Here is a 16140-nt window from a genome sequence, read left to right as displayed (position 1 = left end):
CAATAGATACTGCTCTTCATTTTGTTTAACTTTGTAGCCTGAAAGCTTTGGGACCTAGTGAATAGCTATAAGCTGGATTCTAATTCCTAAGATCTAGGTTAGGTTCAGCAACCTGTATTTTTAAAAGCTCTGTCAATGATTCTTGTGATCAGTCACATGTTGTGTTCACTGCAGAAGAGCATGTTAATAATTTCCTTGGATATCCAAGACTCTACTTCTAGGATTTCAGTCTTCTAGGATTCAGTCTCCATGTCTGGAGACTCCAAAATCATTGTCAAAGAATATAATATGGTAATCTCAGGCTGTGAATGAAAGCAGTTCTGAATAACTGGAAAACATTTTCCAGAATGAAAGAACAGCGAGGAAAGGGGGGCTATCCTTATTCTAGGCTCTGAATGGATGTCTAGACTTGGCTTGCCCAAAACAATGGTAAAGATGAAAGGGTATGAAGACAGTCCTGGAAACGTCAGGAATGGTGAGGGGTAATGCCAGCCAAATAAAGGGACGACTACTTATACCAGTGAGATTAAATTAGAGCTGAAGAATCCATTGCACCTATCTGCTGCTGCTGCTGCTGCTAAATCGCTTCAGTCGTGTCCGACACTGTGCGACCCCATAGACGGCAGCCCACCGGACTCCCCCATCCCTGGGATTCTCCAGGCAAGAGTACTGGAGGGGGTTGCCATTGCCTTCTCCTGCACCTATCTAGGTGACTGTAAATGAGGATAAACCTCAAATAGCTAAAAAGACAGGAAGAACTCCTGAATTACAGCACCATTTACACCCTGGAATTTGCTTCCTTATTTAAAGGCCGTATCTGTGCTCTGTAACCTTGTTAGTTTCCATACTACTAAACCCTATCTTGCAGGTATGGAGATGAAGTGAGACCATGAGTTTAAAGGACTGATTCTCTTATAGGGGATGCTTCTGTTCAACTTGGTCTGCCTAGATTCTGTGCATTTTCAGCTAATTTAAGACTGTTATCATTGTTTTTTTAGTGAGGAAACTGAGACACAAAGAGGTTATGGAACATGTAAAATATCCCCCAGTTAGTACATTGTTAAACCAGGATCTGACCCTAGTTTGCCCACATTCTTAATCCACCAAATAATATTCAATGGGAGTTTCAGGTGGATTTCTTGGCCATCGACCCATTGGCCACAACGTGGGATAGTTAGCTACTTGATGACTTAAACTACCTGTGAAATTAGAAGATTGGAGCCAACAATCTTCAACAGCTCGAAAAATTTACTGTTTCTATGTTACATTCCACACCTAATCTCAGAAAACAAAACTCGAGCTTTATGAAGGACATATAATATACCTTCAAAAAACAGCAGAACTCAATACAATGTCAGAGGAAAAAAATCAGCCAAAACATTTTATTTTTCTAACAATTCCAAATTACCAAAATGTGCTTGACATAATGCTGTTTTTCCGAGTACAATGAATTTTACAAACCGGTTGTCATGAACACTTCTTAGTCAATTTAGACAATATTTAGGCAATATCAGTTTGTGACAAACCGAAAATTTTAACGAGAACTTTAAAATTAATTGATAAATTCTCAGTTTCATTTTTTGCCACCTTATGAATAAGTTAGCATGAGAGACTTCATCCCTCAATGGGGTTCATACATGCATAAAACTGAGTGCTTCTTTGTAGTTCATTTTGTAAAATCAATAACTATCACTATTTAACATCTTTTTTCTGAAAATAATACAAAGTCTTCTCTAAGAACTTTGAGTCTTAGGCAGAAGACTGAAAATTTGGTAGATAAGTACATTGATGCATGATAAACTTTGGAATCCTTATCAAAATAGGTTAGTAGGTCTACTGCACTCCAGAGTAGAGACTTAGTCTACTTTCCTGGATTCCAGATTCCTTTTTTAAAAATATTTGCTTATTTTTGGTTGTGTTGGTTCTTAGTTGCAGTTTGTGGGCTTCCCTCTAGTTGTGGCACGTGTGGGCTTAGTTGTCCTGTAACGTGTGGGATCTTATTTCCCCAAATAGGGATCAAACCTGCATCCCCTGAATTGCAAGGCAGATTCTTAACCACCAGACCAGCAGGGAAGTCCCGTGGATGCCAGATTCTTGACTTAGTCAGAGGTTCTCAAACATTTTTCTGCAGACTTTATACTCAAAACATTTTAAGTTCTTTAAAGACCTTGAAAACCTTTTCCATGGGGGATATATCAAACAATATTTGTTATATTAGGAACTAAAATTGCGTAATTTAAAAAAACTTGTGTATTAATTTATACATAGCAATAATAAAAACTTTGCTTGTTAACATAAATAACACATGTTTATGAAAATAACTGTTTTTTCAAAACAAAAAATATATAGTGAGATGAAAGGCATTGGTTTATATTTTTAAAATATATATACTAATTTATAATTGTTATGAAAATCAGCTGGACCTCTGGGATCCCCTGAAATGCAAAGGAACCCACAGGAATCTCTAGATCACCCTTTGACAATCACTGATGTAGAACACTGCTTTCAGATCTCCGTGCATGGTTATATGAATGAACAAGCAAATGAATATAGAATAGAAAGTAAAAGGTAGATAAATGCAAAAGCCTCTTCCTGTTATCAAATGCTATAGTGCATATACTTTATGTTATCTATCCTGAATGCAGTTCCTCTTTGGTGAGAATGAGGATGACCTTTTCTAATCCAATGAAATCATCCTGGTAGGTTCTGTCCAAATTATAACCTTGCCTTTTCTGTCCTTTGTTTTTTAAGTCCCCAATCCAACTGGACCAGTGACTGGTCTAAGAAAGCTCCATGACCAAAACAAAGCCAATTTGAGTCTTTGCCTAGGATTTTTCTGGCTCAAAGTGATGGGGAAAGATTTTTTTCTTCTACAATAGACCTCTCCACACATGTAGACTACCAGCTCTCACCTTACTCACTTTCTTGAGAAAGACTATCTGTAGTAGGGGAGAAAAAAAGCTAGTATTTGGAGAGCAAGGGGCAGGAGTAGAGGATAGAGCCTTCTCAAATTTTGACCAAGTGGCTGATTTAGTTTCCCAAGGTGTTCACAAGATCTGCCATTCTACATGTTCTTCTTACAACATCACATTGACACTCCTCCATTAAGAATTTATATATTCCTTTCTCTCAAATTATGGGTCTGTAACTACCACAAAAGTGACATTACGTGGCTTCCAAAACCAGTACCTAAAAAATCATACAACTTTCATCTGGTCCTCTTGAGACACTAACTCTTAGAACCTAGTCACTATGTCATGAAGAAGATGAATAGGCCAAGGAGAGTTCATGTGGAACGAAATAGCATCCCTTCACCTCTCAACCCTCACCTCCGACTGGGCTTCCAGGAGACAATAGCACTGACGTTCCAGTAATGTGAGTGAGCTATCTTGGAAGTAAATCCTCCAGGCCTGAGATGAATTGCCTCAGCCTAGGAGATGAGCCTTCCCTACTGCATCCTCATCAACCTGAAGATTTATAAGTTACATAAACATGTGGGGATGGTTAATAATGCAATGATAGATAATTAATATACACTATATGAATTAATACAGTTTTTCTAGTTAAACTAGTTTAAACTGGGTTTCTATATTCGCAATCTAAAAAACTGACAAGATGATTTTAATATAGATTTTTCCAATTTGTTAGCTGTTTTTCACTATTTAACATTAAGTGATTTCTTCTGCTATTATCTAACAATATTAACCAGCTTCCCAGTGTTGGTATATGTATCTTCAGACATGTCTGACTCTCTGTGATCCTTTGGACTGTAGCCAGTCAGGCTCCTCTGACGATGGGATTTCCCAGAGAATACCAGAGTAGGTTGCCATGCCCTCCATCAGGGGATCTTCTTGACGCAGCAATTGAAACTGCATCGCCTGTGGGTCCTGCATTGCAGGTGGATTATTTCGCTGCTGAGCCATCACAGAAGGTATCAGTTGCCAAAAGGCCAGGGTCATTTTGGATATATAATTGTTAATTTATTAATAGCTTGACTTCTGCATATAAATATCAACTCCACTTTATTCTTGATAAATGTGAAGCAAATAAATTAACAAAGCAATAGGTTTATTTTCTTATTGAGAATTTCCCTAATTGTTTTGAAAACTGCAAAAGAAACTTTGAGAAAATCTATTAATGTATAGATTCAAGAGATTAGACCTAATAGTGCCTGAAGACGGAGGTTCATGACTTGTACAAGAGGTGGTGATCAAAATCATCCCAGAGGGGAAAAAATGCAAAAAGGCAAAATGGCTGCCTGAGGATGTCTTACAAAAAGCTGAGAAAAGAAGCGAAATGAAAGACAAAGGAGAAAAGGAAAGATATATCCATCTGAATGTGGAGTTCCAAACAACATCAAGGAGAGATAAGAAAGAATTCCTTAGTGGTCAATGCAAAGAAATAGAGGAAAACAACAGAATGGGAAAGACTAGATATCTCTTCAAGGAAACTAGAGATACCAAGGGAACGTTTGGAAAACTCAGCAGGGGCCACAGGACTGGAAAAAGTCAGTTTTCATCCCAATCCCAAAGGAAAGGCAATGCCAAAGAATATTCAATATCACACAATTGCACTCATCTCACATGCTAGTAAAGTAATGCTCAAAATTCTCCAAGCCAGGCTTCAGAAATATGTGAACTGTGAACTTCCAGATGTTCAAGCTGGTTTTAGATAAGGCAGAGGAACCAGAGATCAAATTGCCAACATCTTCTGGATCATTGAAAAAGCAAGAGAGTCCTAGAAAAACATCTATTTCTGCTTTATTGACAATGCCAAAGCCTTTGACTGTGTGGATCACAATAAACTGTGGAAAATTCTGAAAGAGATGGGAATACCAGACTACCTGACCTGCCTCTTGAGAAATCTGTATACAGGCCAGGAGGCAACAGTTAGAATAGACATGAAACAACAGACTGGTTCCAAACAGGAAAAGGAGTACATCAAGGCTGTATATTGCCACTCTGCTTATTTAACTTATATACAGAATACTTCATGAGAAATGCTGGGCTGGATGAAGCACAAGCCGGAATCAAGATTGCCAGGAGAAATATCAATAACCTCAGATATGCAGATGACACCACCCTGATGGCAGAAAGTGAAGAACTAAAGAGCCTCTTGATGAAAGTGAAAGAGGAGAGTAAAAAAGTTGGCTTAAAGCTCAACATTCAGAAAACTAAGATCATGGCATCTGGTCCCATCGCTTCATGGCAAATAAATGGGGAAACAGTGGAAACAGTTGCAGGCTTTATTTTTTTGAGCCCCTAAACCACTGCAGATGGTGACTACAGTCATGAAAGGTTGCATTAAACAACACTTACTCCTTGGAAGAAAATTTATGACCAACCTAGACAGCATATTAAAAACCAGAGACATTACTTTGTCAACAAAGACCTGTCTAGTCAAGGCTATGGTTTTTCCAGTAGTCATGTATGGATGTGAAAGTTGGACTATAAAGAAAGCTGAGTGCTGAAGAATTGATGCTTTTGAACTGTGGTGTTGGAGAAGACTCTTGAGAGTTCCTTGGACTGCAAGAAGATCCAATCAGCCCATCCTAAAGGAGATCAGTCCTGAGTATTCATTGGAAGGACTGATGCTGAAGCTGAAACTCCAATACTTTGGCCACCTAATGCGAAGAACTGACTCATTGGAAAAGACCGTGATGCGGGAAAGATTGCAGGTGGGAGGAGAAGGGGATGACAGAGGATGGGAAGGTCGGATGGCATCACCGACTGGATGGACATGAGTTTGGATAAAGTCCGGGAATGGGTGATGGACTGGGAGGCCTGGCGTGTTGGCAGTTCTTGGGATTGCAAAGAGTTGAACAGGACTGAGTAACTGAACTGAAGGGAACATTTCATGCAACGATGGGCACAATTAAGGACAGAAATGGTATGGACCTAACAGAACCAGAAGATATTAAGAGGAAGCAAGAATACACAGAAGAACTATATAAAAAAGATCATGACCCAGATAATCATGATGGTGTGATCATTCACTAGAGCCAGAATCCTGGATTGTGAAGTCAAGTGGGCCTTAGAAAGCATCACTCTGAACAAAGCTACTGGAGGTGATTAAATTCCAGCTAAGCTATTTCAAATCCTAAAAGATGATGCTGTGAAACTGCTGCACTCAATATGCCAGCAAATTTGGAAAACTCAGATGTGGCAACAGGACTGGAAAAGGTCAGTTTTCATCCCAATCCGAACGAAATTGTTAGTCACTCATTTGTGTACGACTCTTGTGACCCCATTTACTGTAGTCCACCAGGCTCATCTTCAGACAAGAATTCTGTCTGAATTCTCTAGGCAAGAATACTGGAGTGGGTTGCCATTACCTTCTCCCCAATCCCAAAGAAAGGCAATGCCAAAGAATGTTCAAACTACCGCACAACTGCACACATCCCACTTGCTAGCAAAGCAATGCTCAAAATTCTTCAAGCTAGGCTTCAATAGTATGTGAACCAAGAGCTTCCAGATGTTCAAACTGCAGTTAGAAAAGGCAGGGGATCCAGAAGTCAAATTGCCAATATCCACTGCATCATAGAAAAAGCAAGAGAATTCCAGAAAAACATCTACCTCTGCTTCATTGACTATGCTAAAGCCTTTGACTAGTGGATTACAACAAACTGTGGCAAATTCTTCAAGAGACGGGGATATCAGACCACCTTACCCGCCTCCTGAGAAATCTGTATGCAGGTCAAGAAGCAAGTTAGAACTGGACATGGAACAATGAACTGGTTCCAAATAGGAAAAGGAGTACATCAAGGCTATATACTGTCATCCTGCTTATTTAACTTAAATGCAGAGTACATCAAGCAAAATGCCAGGCTACATGAAGCACAAGGTGGAATCAAGATTGCTGAGAGAAATATCAACAACCTCAGATATGCAGATGACACCATCCTTATGGCAGAAAGCAAAGAGGAACTAAACAGCCTCTTGAGGAAAGTGAAAGATGAGAGTGAAAAAGTTGGTTTACATCTCAACATTGAAAATACTAAGACCATGGCATCTGGTCCCATAACTTCATGGCAAAGAATGGGGAAACAATGGAAACAGTAACAGACTTTACTTTCTTGGGCTCCAAACTCACTGCAGATGGTGACTGCAGCCATGAAATTAAAACATGCTTGCCTGTTGAAAGAAAAGCTGTGACAAACCTAGACAGCATATTAAAAAGCAGAGACATTACTTTGCCTTCAAAGTTCTCTCTAGTTAAAGCTATGGTTTTTCCAGTAGTCATGTAAGGATGTGAGAGTTGGACCATAAAGAAGGCTGAGTGCTAAAGAACACTTTTGAGCTGTGGTGCTGGAGAAGACTCTTGAGAGACCCTTGGACTGCAAGGAGATCAAACCAGTCAATGTAAAGGAAATCAGTCCTGAATAATAATTGGAAGCACTGATGTTGAAATTGAAGCTCCAATGCAAAGAATTGACTCATTAGAATAGACCCTGATGAAGATTGAATGAAGAAGGGGATGAAAAGGATGAGATGGTTGGAGGGTATCACCGACATCAATGGACACGAGTTTAAGCAAGTTCCAGAAGTGGTGATGGACAGGGAAGTCTGGCGTGCTGCAGCCCATGGGGTCGCAAAGCATCGGACATATCTTAGCGACTGAACTGAACTGAGCTGATTATTGAATAGATGAATATTAGTAAAGTTTCCCATATCATTGCTCACTTAACATTTTTCATCAATACAAAATAACTTTGGTGAATCTTTATAATGTGTGACAACAGAATCCTTATGTATTTTACTTAAGGAATGAGATCACCTCTCTTTCTCACATGATCAACTGGTAATACAGAAGAATCTTTCAAAATATAGGAACTCAGTTTTTTCTCAAGCTTGACCATGTAGTGATTCCCTTAATATTTGCCAGTGATAAAAATTTTTCTCTAGGTAGTAATATGCATTCTATTTTTAATATATTATAAAATAATAATTTCTTTAAGGTGTTATATACATTTTATTGGGCCTCCCTGGTAGCTCAGCTATAAAGAATCTGCCTACAATGCAGGAGATCTCAATTTGATTCCTGTGTAAGGAGTTCCCCTGAAGAAGGGATAGCCTATGCAATCCAGTATTCTTGGGCTACCCTGGTGGCTCAGACCATAAAGAATCAGCTTGCAAGGCAGGAAACCTGGGTTCAATCCCTGGGTTGGGAAGATCCTCTGAAGGAGGGCATGACAACACCCTTCAGTATTCTTGCCTGGAGAAAACCCTTGGACAGAAGAGCCTGGTGAGCTACAGTCCACAGGTTCGCAGAGTCAGGACACAACCGATCACCTAAGCACACAGCACACACATACATCATATTACTCACTTATATTGATTACATTATCACTATTATTCAAACAGATATCTGATTCTATTACTTAAATTTGACTTTTTCTTTTTTTATTGAAACTACATCTGCTATGAGTTTGGGTTTTCAAGATGACCATTTTTCATAGCCTTCGAGATACTGAAGGTTTGCGGTAGTTAGGCCACCCTAAAAATACTGTACTGATTTCCAAGTTCAAGGAAGAAGTCTGAAGTGTAAAGGAATTACAGTGGCTTCTGAAGATGATTTTAGAAAGCGCTATTCACCCCAGGATCTGTGGTTGAGAATAAAAATGGTGGAGGTAATTTTGTTCCTTCAGTTTATGTACAAGCCTGCTCCATATCCACAGAGACAACAGAGCTTCTTTTTTTCAGGCACGTGTCTCCTAAGAGAAGAAACACTAAGGGAAGCAGATCATTATCACAGGGAACTCTGCCAATCACAGGCCTTAAAAGGCTATCAAGTCATTTTCTATAAGTCTTCTCCCTTCACTCTGTCCTCCCTGAATATCAGTCAATTATTTCCAACAATCGCTTTCTGTCCCCAAACTTGGCTTTTGATCCGTGATGGGCCTTAACTTACTATGTGGTTAATACATTTCCAAATTACTCTTTTGTGAATATTTAATAGCACTGAGCACTGGTAATACTTGTGCTCTTCCTCATTTCTTCTACTTGGGTCAGCCTAGAGGCTTCCCAAGGCTCTCAGTTCATTGGTTTAGGAGCCCATGAGATGCACTAAAGATCTAATGACCCATAAACATTCAGCTTGATGTTTTTTAACCCTCTCTAGTTTTCTTTCTATGTATGCATAAGTCCACCACTACAGAGTATCCATTTTTAAATTATGCATCTGTGGAGAGAGAGGTGGGAGGGGGGATCGGGATGGGGAATACATGTAACTATATGGCTGATTCATGTCAATGTATGACAAAACCCACTGAAATGTTGTGAAGTGATTGGCCTCCAACTAATAAAATAATATTTAAAAAAAAATAATAATAAATAAATAAATTATGCATCTGCAGGTTCCTAGGAAACTTAATAGTCTACAATATGAAGTTGACTTAAAACTTGGATACAAAGTCTCAGTACTGTTGTTACTATTTTAACAGTGGAGTGAATAACATTAATATGCCTCATTAATACCTAAAGAAATTTTTTCCCATTTGATCAATTTCAAAAATATTGTTCATATTTTTCAGGATACACTGTGTTTGTATAAAAGCTTCATTATAGAGTCATTATTCCACTTTTTTTCCAGGAGGAGATAAGAACCATCAAGTAGCTCCTCTGTTCCTCCAGATGTGGGGGAGTCTACACTGACTAACCTGTGTCAATTCTCTTAATAAACCAAATAGGCACTCTAAAGTACTTCCTAATTTCTGTCATTTTTACTGTATTCACAACATCTTGTTCTCAAAGAAAAGAAATGAAACACTGTTAAAAATTAGAATATTAAAAATAATCTCTAGGCAAATAGTCTTTATATGACCTGGAAAGCAAACAGAGTATGTAAAGCTAAAAATAGTTGGCAAAAACAAATGAAAACAGAGATGATTTTTGTAAGAAAGAAAAAAAAAGTTTCTTTAAAGCATTTTGTTTTTTTTTTTTAAACTGAAAGCTCTGTTAGTGTTTGCCAATTACAGATGGGAAAGATGTTGGAATACAGTGTTCTCAAAGGTGATGATCAAAATATTTTCATTCAGCTTTTTGTGACTATTAAGCTGCTCATTTGGTGGAGGCGATCATTAGTGTCTTAATGTGAAACAAAAGCTTCGGGACAAAAACTTCTGGTTGAAGATCAATATGAGGAATATCATTTCAGTTACAGCCTTAATAATTGTAACCATAGGGAGTCTGGCAGAGCTGGTTTTATGAATTAATATAATATAGAATTCACCAGGTACAAATGGAGAGTACAAATAAAGGAGAATTGCTAGTAGTTACTACTCTGGGAATTTTTGGGTGAGAGGGAATTGTTTGATAAATGGGAGTTAACTCAACGTGAGCTCTTAGTACCCTTGCCACACACATCTTCCAATAATAAAATGCATATCTGAGGGCCAAATTGGGAAGGGAATTCAACCAAGGAGAATAGAATTGGAAAAGACCCCTTAAAAAATGATTCATTTTACATATTCTATTATCCTATAATGCTCCTTGTAGGATTTTTTTTTTTCTTTCTGTAAAGTGGGTAAAATCAAACACATGGTTGACATTTTCATGTGATTTGCTGCTAAGGTATAATAGTCCACTTGGACAGAAGTTAACAAACAACTTGGTCCAGAAACTGTTATCCATCTACCAAAGAAATAATATGCCATTAACCTTTTCTGATTAATAGAGCATATCGTTTTATCCTGGGGCAAACTACAAATGAAAAACAAAGCTCAAAAATATCCACTCAATTTACTCAAGATAAAATTAGAGTTGTGTGAGTGTGTGAGTGTGTGTGTGTGTGTTTAGTTTTGTGGATTATCTTTATTATCTCTGTATAGTTTATTTCTTTATCTTCACCTTGATGTTTGCCCTTTGATTCTATCTTTGAACATTTGTTTCACATGTTTAAACCCGTTACCATTTTCCAGACATTCTGACTTTTTCCTAGTCCTTGTGATGTTGCAGTGAGAGATTGCTTTTCTTGAACCAGAAACTATACCTCTTAAGGGAAAGTTAAAAGTAAAAAATAAATTTTGAATTTTCCTCTACCAGGAGAAGAAAAATAATGTTTAAAAAATATAAAGATACATGGTATTGCTTAGACTTGATCAGAGCACACATAAAAATGTATATATAAATATACTTGTACATGGATACATATTCATATATGACTATAAACTATGTCTAAAATGCTTACACATGAAACAAATAACACCCATGTTTTTATTGTCTCTTTAGGTCATAATTTCCAACACAGAGAGCCACTAGTTTTGCCTCATTTCCAATTACTGTGAATTAACTTTGCCTTCAAAGAAACTGAATCTAAAGGCATTTAAATGAAATATATTAAAAATATGTACATATATATTTTTTTCTTTAAAAATTCTCAGGCACCCCTTTTTTCTTGAAATTCATGGACATCTCTCAGTTCATGTTCACTTTTCCAGTCACTCTATCAATTTCTTTGCAGGTTTACCCTGCAAGTTTAAATCCCCTTTAATGTCCAGCTTTATCCTGATGGGCTCTTTGTAATATATATGGCGTTAAATATTATCTGTTGGTTGTTAACATAAAAATGATATCTGTAGGTCATGCCCATTCTCTGAGCTACAAATTCACATAATTCATTGTCACCTTGACACTTTGACTTTGATGTGTCATTGAAATCTCAAACTTTCCATAACCAAATATGACCACTTGAAAAATCTCACACTGTGAGATCTGTTGTCTATTCTTGGTTCTTCCCATTTCAGCGATTGGCATGAATATTAATACAGTTTCTCTAACTAAACACCTGGAAACCTCCCCACTTCTTTTCTACCTGCATTCAATCCATCTGAAAGTCTTTTCAATTCTGTTTAAAATATTCTTAAATTGTTTTCTTCCATCTATATTCACTCAACCAATCCAGCACAAGTTACCATGATTTATTGGATCAAGAATAGTTTGAAATTCTTAATAGCACTCCCATTTTCTTTCTTCTTCTCTCAACCTATTTTACACCAAACAGGGGCACTCATCTGCTTAAAATCCTTCAGTGTCCTCCAATCATGCATCAAATAATAAAATCCAAACTTCTTAGATTATACGACAAAGCCTTGTGTGATCTAAGGAACATCTCTACTCCCACCTCATTCTACTTCATTCTTTCCTTTAACTCTGATCTTTCATTAGCCCTTATCTCTATCTGATATTATTTTGTTTGCAGCAGGGAAGTCTTCTGAACAAAAATTACACCCCAGTCTTCCTTGAAGCTAAACATTAACTAAACATGTGATACAGTTTTGAACAAGATATAAGTAGAAAATCACTGAATGGGACTTTCTGTGGAAGCTATTTAAAAGACAGTAGGTTTAGCTTGCACAGGCCTTTTGCCCTTAGCGTGTCTTTTTTCCTGCCTATAATGCACTTGAAATACTAAAGGTAAAGCAGCCATCTGCTGGCCATGAGAAGATCAGCAATTGGAAATAAACTGCATTCTAAGGAGGGTGAGCCAAAGAAGCCGGTGTCTGATATTCTGTTTAGCCAAGCACCACGGCTGCCTGGTAGTTAACTGCCTCTGCATTGTTGTTATACACAAAAAGAAGCCCATTAGTTATTTAAGTGAATATGTCCACTTTTCTGTTCCACGGGGCCAAATGCAAGTTCTAACTGTAACAAAGATCATATGACTATTTCTGGACTGAATTCATTATCCAGATGGGTAGTGGATTTCCCATCTTGAAGTTAGATACAACCTGAGAACTGTTTGGTAACCAAAATTCTCCATCAAATGTTTAGTCAATAGGACTGATTAGTATACTGCTGCTATCTACAGGTGGGAGTATCCTCAGCTATCCCTGCCTTGTTCCTCTAATGTAATGGACTAATTGTATATATTACTTAATTATATTTATATATAATTAAAACAACATTCATAAAACTAAGATCATGGCATCAAGTCCCATCATTTCATGGCAGATAGATGAGGAAACAGTGGAAACAGTGGCTGACTTTATTTTTCTGGGCTTCAAAATCGCTGCAGATGGTGATTGCAGCCATGAAATTAAAAGATGCTTACTCCTTGGAAGAAAAGTTATGACCAACCTAGATAGCATATTAAAAAGCAGAGACATTACTTTGCCAACAAAGGCCTGTCTAGTCAAGGCTGTGGTTTTTCCAGTGATCATGTATGGATGTGAGAGTTGGACTATAAAGAAAGCTGAGCACTGAAGAATTGATGCTTTTGAACTGTGGTGTTTGAGAAGACTCCTGAGAGTCCCTTGGGCTGCAAGGAGATCCAACCAGTCCATCCTAAAGGAGATTAGTCCTGGGTGTTCATTGGAAGGACTGATGTTGAAACTGAAGCTCCAATACTTTGGTCACCTGATGCAAAGAGCTGACTCATTGGAAAGGACCCTGATGCTGTGAAAGATTGAGGGCAGGAGGAGAAGGGGACGACAGAGGATGAGATGGTTGGATGGCATCACAGACTCAATGGACATGGGTTTGGGTGGATTCCGGGAGTTGGTGATGGACAGAGAGGTCTGGCATGCTGAGGTTCATGGGGTCGCAAAAGTCAGACACGACTGAGCAACTGAACTGAACTGAAATGATAATTGTGTATAATTATATACTAACAATAAATTATATGTAACATATAATTATATACTAATTATGAATATACACATAATTAAATGCGATTTTACATATATATATATGTAAAATATATATATATATATATATAAAATTAAATTCAAGCCCACCACTCAGTGCTCATGGTAATTCTAGCTCCACCTTTGGAAATATACTTGTGGTTACTAAACCCCTTATTCTACTGCCATTCTTCTACTGTCTCTATAATAGTGTTTTCAGGGAGTTTCAGTCTCTGAGTGGATATAATAACGTGGGGAAAGGATAAAGAACAACAGAATTCTGGTTGTTTTATAAAACAACACCTGCACAGTACAGGGATTCTTTCCTAGTGTTTGGCCGGCAAACAAACCATTATTTCTGAATTACAAGGCAGGCATCAAAGAGATGAGCTACCTACTTGGCCTCAATGAATGCAATGATGACTTCACTGTTCAGGATTAGAGGCACAGATCGACTATTGGGGTCTTCCTGCTCTCAATTCAACTTCTTTAGTTTTACAGTTATAAGATATCCCCAGGTTATATTTTTTCCTCATTCTTGTCATACAGATAAAAGTATATATTTTTGTTACAGAGATGGTCTCTTCAGAAATTAGAAGTGATATCACTAGGTGTTACTAGCCACATAATATTTTACACTTTTTAAAAGCAGTTTAAATTTTTTTAAAAAACATGTGAAATGCTCATTTTTAGTTAGGTTCAGTTGAAATTAGGTATAGTATTCGACTTCTAGGAATTTTCAGATTAGTAGGGATTATATAATATGAAAATATAAAAAGTTAAATGATAATAAAGAGTAATACATTTTCAAAATAAAGCATAAAGAAATACATTAAAGCTGTGCATAATGAAAAGTTATATAACTAATCAAATGAATAACTGCTATAGGAGTTCAGATGAGGGAAAAGTCAGCTGAGAAACCCTTTGGTAGGAGACTGAGTTTTAATTCACTCTTTAAAGTTGAATAAAATTTTAATTGGCATAAAAGGAAAATGTATGTCTGTCTCTCGCTTGTTCTGTGGGCCAGACTGAACATAGCAGAATGTCACCATGGGGTCAACAGCAAGGTAGGGCTTCAGGGTTAGGAGTTATAATACAGACTGTGGCTCACAATGGCCAAAGCTTGGAGTTGGTATCAGCCATCCTTGGAGTTATGTCTCAGTTCCATCACTTAACTTTGGTGTGAGGGTTTAATCAATTCTTCTCCATCACAGCACTTAGCACAGGGCCAGGTACATAGCAGATGCACCCAAACGGCAAACATTTGTATTACTGTAACATAGGAGCTAACTCTGAGTCATAGCTGAGGATGGATACCAGCAGGTATTATTCAAAAAACAGTATCAGACATCAGAAGATCTTTGTCTAAGAATTAAAAGCTTAAATAAACCCAGAATAGGTTGGGTAAGAGCTCAAGATGGTTTAATCAAAATGTTTTTGAACATAGATGAATATTGGAGTCAGTCTGCTGGAAGATGTTGGTCAAATGGCAGAGGGGACATAGGAAATAGCAAAGCTACAGAGCCAGGTCTGTACAACATTTTCCAAATGAGTGGCATGATTACAATGGCAATTTTCTACAATTTCTGAACACTTCTGCCCAAGTGTCATACTTAGTACATTATATACATTGTGTGCATGCTAAGTCATTTCAGTCATGTTTGACTCTTTGTGACCCCATGCACTGTAGCCCTCCAGGCTCCTCTGTCCATGGGATTCTCCAGGCAAGGACACTGGAGTGGGTTGCCATGCCCTCCTCCAGGGGATCTTCCTGATCCAGAGATCAAACCCACCTCGCTTACACCTCTTGCATTGGCAGGTGTGTTCTTTGCCATGAGCACCTGTTATAGACATTATCTCCTTTAATTTTCATCAGTCTATAGGTAACCGATATTTTTACATTCACAGTATGGAGATTCTTTTAAAAACTAGGAATAAAACTACAATATGACCCAACTACTGGGCATATACCCTGAAGAAATCACAATTTAAAAAGGCACATGTACCACAATATTCACTGTGGCACTATCTACAATGGCTAAGATGTAAACCTAGATGTCAACAACAGATGAATGGATAAAGAAGTTGTGATACATATATACAATGGAATAGTATTCATTATTCATAAAATGGAGCACAGTTCTAATGAGGTGGATGAATCTAGAGCCTACTATACAGAATGAAGTAAGTCAGAAAAAGAAGAAATGAGTATCATACATTAACACATACATGTGGAATCTAGAAAGATGGTATTGATGAACCTATTTGCAGGGCAGCAATGGAGATGCAGTCATAGAGTACAGACTTGTGGACACAGCAGGGGAAGGAAAGGGAGGGAAAAATTGAAAGAGTAACACTGAAAAAATATGCATTACCATATGTAAAATTGATCGCCAGTTAGAATTTGCTGTATGATGCAGGGAGCTCCCATTTGGTGTTCTATGACAACCTAGAGGGGTGGGATGGGGTGGGAGGTGGGAGAGTGATTCAAGGAGGGAACATATGTATATCTGTGG

The 16140-nt window shown here is 37.8% G+C and overlaps 1 protein-coding gene across 1 annotated transcript in view; it reads right to left on the bottom strand.

The window, feature by feature from the left end:
* ARHGAP15 (Rho GTPase activating protein 15) overlaps nt 1-16140 on the bottom strand; it is a 677158-nt gene that overhangs the window by 613421 nt on the left and 47597 nt on the right. The gene's annotated exons all lie outside the window — the stretch shown is intronic.

The sequence above is a fragment of the Muntiacus reevesi genome, chromosome 3, assembly GCF_963930625.1.
Source record: "Muntiacus reevesi chromosome 3, mMunRee1.1, whole genome shotgun sequence".
Classification (NCBI taxonomy): domain Eukaryota; kingdom Metazoa; phylum Chordata; class Mammalia; order Artiodactyla; family Cervidae; genus Muntiacus; species Muntiacus reevesi.
The sequence above is the reverse complement of the archived record's forward strand: the minus strand, read 5'-3'. Positions and strand labels throughout refer to the sequence as shown.